Source organism: Sycon ciliatum, chromosome 2, assembly GCF_964019385.1.
Source record: "Sycon ciliatum chromosome 2, ocSycCili1.1, whole genome shotgun sequence".
NCBI classification, from domain to species: domain Eukaryota; kingdom Metazoa; phylum Porifera; class Calcarea; order Leucosolenida; family Sycettidae; genus Sycon; species Sycon ciliatum.
Genome location: NC_088644.1, coordinates 36236653 through 36241434, shown reverse-complemented (window position 1 = coordinate 36241434; position 4782 = coordinate 36236653).

Genomic DNA, 4782 nt, shown 5'->3' with positions numbered 1-4782 from the left:
CATATGTGCAGGACCTCAACATTTTATTTGGTGCAAGCGCAAGTCATCGAGCTGTCCAGATGACGATCATGTGATCACACTACATGTGTACAGCCGGGTACGGGACTACGGGCACCGGGCATCGGTACCTGGCTACGTCGCCGGCTCGTTGCCGTGAAGGACCTTGTGTATATACCGTTACGTCACCGCACACCAGATCACGATTTTGTACACCGCGCCATGCCATGGTGGCACCTGAAATCCGATCCCGATTTTCGGTCTCTATTTATTGCGTAGTACAATCGCGTGCTGCATGGGTCCTTGCGATGTGAGTTTACCGGATTTCAGTTGCCACAACACATGCACAGTACAGTAGATCGCACACGCGCGTGGATCTACGGGATACAGTACGGACCTACGGTTAGCAGTGCCCGCGAACCCGTTCACATTTTTGGGGTACGATTTTACGACTCCCTGGGGGTACGACTCCAAGCCAGGGATCCCTTCGACCCTACCGCGTACCGTGAGGCCAGGGCGGGGGTGTGTAAGGGGAGGAAGCTGGGCGGAGGGCCTACGAGTACTACAGTTTGTAGATACAAACAAAGGCTGTGTTTACATGAAGCGTTTCAACCCGGGTTGAGTTCGACCCGGGTCAGATTTCAACCCCCCATGTGCACAAAGTGAATGGCGCGTTTACATGACGCACTGCGCTTGACCCGGGTTGAAATTTCGCCCCGGGTTGATTTCAACCCTCCCCCCAAGGGGAGGGTTGAAATCAACCCGGGTCAAGAAAATCGTACAAACGTACTTCTGTGCGTATCTCGCGCCAGGTTTGAACAGCACTGCAGATGCAAATTTCGCGCGAACGGATTCACGTGACCATACAGGACTCTAGAAGTGGACTTTTGGCGGCATATCAGTATTTGACCCGGGTCAACTGTCTTCATGTAAACGCTCACCTCTTTTGTCTATCGTACAGACTTTCAACCCGGGCTGAACTCGACCCGGGTTGAAATTTCTCATGTAAACACAGCCAAAGACTACATTTTTATTAGTGTAGTACATGCATACCATAGCGCATGGCACCAACTCTACAGTTACAAGAGCGAGAGAGGCACACTCACAATAGTCAATACTGTAAAACAGGTTATCTTCGGTGTAATTTTAATTTCGGTGATTTTGGTAGAAATGCCAGGCATCTAAATTTAGATTACACCTAAATGGCACAGAACCTGCTGCATGTGAAGGGAACGTTGGTCGCCTATAAGTTACCATGGTTACACCTGAAACCCATCATATCAGGTCAGGCCTAAACATGAGTACACACGGAAACAACAATTTAAAATGAAGCAGGTGAGAACAAGATTTTTTTTTCTTTTTACGAGGCGTGGGCCATCCCCTGCATATAGCTATATAGGTGCCAAACATTCTTTTTTCTTTAGTTTTCTTTATGATTTCTTTTTTTTCTTTTTCTTTTTACCAGGCGTGTGGGCCATCCCCTGAAGTACTGCCGCGATACCGGGTAGTTCATGCATAGGTCCCGCATCTTGTTTTTTTGTTTTTTTTTTATTTTTTTAGAGAGTTGGCACCTATGAATTCAGGGGATGGCCCGCGCCTGGTAAAAAGAAAAAGAAAGAAAAAAAGAATGTCTGGCACCTATGATAATATGTACTCCTCCATAAGTAATTAGTTGAAAATGTGTTTTGTTTGCCCGTAAAAGAGGTTTCTCGTGGCAATACACTACTAAAAAGCGACCGGTTTTAGAACACCCTGGTTCTGAGACCTCTAGGCCATATAGGGGCTCCCGTAAGAAGGAAACACCCTAGTAAAATATAAGTAAAAATAATAATAATTATTCCTCCTGGGGTTTGCCGCTCTGATCTTTCATCCCGTTCTCCCCTCCTTTTTTTTTCTTTTTTTGGGGATTTTTTGTACTTCGTCTTTCTTGTTTTTCTTGTTCCTTTGTTTTTTGTGGGACAGATTTTTGGTGTACTGATTTCGGTTGTTGTTGTGTCTGACTCTATTCCCAATATCTAATTCTGTGGTTGGTTTTCCAACTCATTGGGTTGTAGTTTCCATCATGAGTTTGATTCCATCGTGAGTTATAATAATAATATTTCGATTCAAAGCCTCTCATAATAATAATAATAAAATAAGACCGGCCATGCACCAGATTACTATTATCATGTGACGTTAGTGGCATCATGGAACCTGAGTCAGTTTCATGGCTCTTGCGGCAGCATTCACGGCAGGGAGTCGTAAAAGGTATTTTACGACTCCCTGATTCACGGAGACGCGAGACCAACATTGTTTAGTTGAATCAAGAGTACAGGGATTATGTACCGGTACTCTTGGTTGAATTGAACACTGGCGGAAACCGGATTTGGATATAGATTTTAAAATCTAAGTAATCCGTGGTCTATGCAACTCACCGGACCACGTTTGCAGTAGGGAGTCGTCAAATACCGTATATACACGATGTAGGTATTTGACTACTCCCTGGTTTGCAGGCTTGTTCTGAAGGCCAAAAATTCACCTTGCCAAGACCAGTGGTGTCATACTCATAGACATGTACGACTGTGACCGTGCATGATTAATCGACAATGCCCAAAGAGCGCCCGGAACGGAAAGCCATCCACGGCACGTGCATGGAAGACCTACTTCAAGTATGCACATCATGTCACGTCCCAGTCACACATGACACTTTATAAAACATATACCGATGTGAAGAAGTCGACAGTATGCGGACCAGGCTGGGACAAGCACAGGCTACACGTGGAATCTGTTCAATACTACAGACAATTCTAGCACGCGGAACAAAGCCTCGGAAGCTGAACAAACATGCAATAACTGTTCAATACTACAGACAATTCCAGCACGCGGAACAAAGCCTCGGAAGCTGAACAAACATGCAATAACTGTTCAATACTACAGACAATTCTAGCACGCGGAACAAAGCCTCGGAAGCTGAACAAACATGCAATAACTGTTCAATACTACAGACAATTCTAGCACGCGGAACAAAGCCTCGGAAGCTGAACAAACATGCAATAACTGTTCAATACTACAGACAATTCTAGCACGCGGAACAAAGCCTCGGAAGCTGAACAAACATGCAATAACTGTTCAATACTACAGACAATTCTAGCACGCGGAACAAAGCCTCGGAAGCTGAACAAACATGCAATAACTGTTCAATGCTACAGAAAATTCTAGCACGCGGAACAAAGTCTCGGAAGCCGAACAAACATGCAATAACTGTTCAATACTACAGACAATTCCAGCACGCGGAACAAAGTCTCGGAAGCCGAACATGTAGTGTAATGAGTAGCATCATGACAGAACTCTATCCCTAGGCATATCATTGTCTGTCTCCAGGTTTCTCCTTCCTACTCCCTACACTCACTCGCATTGATCTAACGTGTGTACTTGTATAAGAACCGCAGCCTGCCTGCTGTACCATTGACTCATGCATTCATGTACCGCTGGACTTGCTGGCTGCGCATCACTAACCCTTCCCCTTCTATGGCACAGTCCCCGCATGCACTGAACGCAGTACTCGGGTGCGCGTGCGTATTCATGTCTGAGTGCACTGCCCTCGGGCTCCATCTATACATGGCATCCCGTACTGGGCACGCTGCTTCCGGTCGCTGCTGTGTGCACGCAGCACCGCCGTCCATTCCGCTCTCTGTCTTCTTTACACAGTGATTCCCGATTGGAATCACCTCTTCGTTTCTGCTCTCCTTACAGTTAGTTGTGCTTTTCCGTGTCCGATAATGTTCCCCCTTTTGCAATAAACAGTCAGGCGAAACTACTCTAAGTAGCCACCGCTACATGGCGCAGTGAACAGGATCAGTGATAACAAAATAACATTGATCCGCAACGAACCTGGTCTGCAACTTCAGGATCTAGGATGGCTCGCGTTCGACAACGCCAGCGATCGCGATAAATCTCAGGAAGTGGAGACGAAACTCTCGGCGTACGTCACGCCCGTGTCCAACGTCGTCCACGGACGAACGATGTTCGAACGCGACACACAGTCGCCATCCGAGACCGTGGACGAGTCACTTCTGCGTCGTCTCTACGGCGGCGCGGACAACGGCGATTTCAAGGACGCTCGCGATGGCCGCATCCGCGATCGCTTCACGACACACCGCTGCAAGCCAACAGCTTACTGCAACAGCTTACTGCAACAGCTTACTGCACCAGCTCACTGCAACGGCTCACTGCAACAGCACTGCAACGGCTTACTGCAACGGCTCACTGCAACGGCCCACTGCCACGGCTTACTGCAACAGCTTACTGCAACAGCTTACTGCAACAGCTCCCTGCAACGGCTCACTGCAACAGCTCACTGCAACGGCTCACTGCAACGGCTTACTGCAACGGCTTACTGCAACGGCTCACTGCAACGGCCCACTGCAACGGCTTACTGCAACAGCTCACCGCAACAGCTCACCGCAACCGCTCACTGCAACGGCTCACTGCAACGGCTTACTGCAACGGCTTACTGCAACGGCTCACTGCAACGGCTCACTGCAACGGCTCACTGCAACGGCTCACTGCAACGGCTCACTGCAACGCCTAACTGCAACGGCTCACTGCAACCGCTCATTGCAACGGCTCACTGCAACGGCTTACTGCAACCGCTTACTGTAAAGGCTTACTGCAACGGCTTACTGCAACGGCTTACTGCAACGGCTTACTGCAACGGCTTACTGCAAAGGCTCACTGCAACGGCTCACTGCAACAGCTTACTGCAATGGCTTACTGCAACGGCTTACTGCAACGGCTCACTGCAAC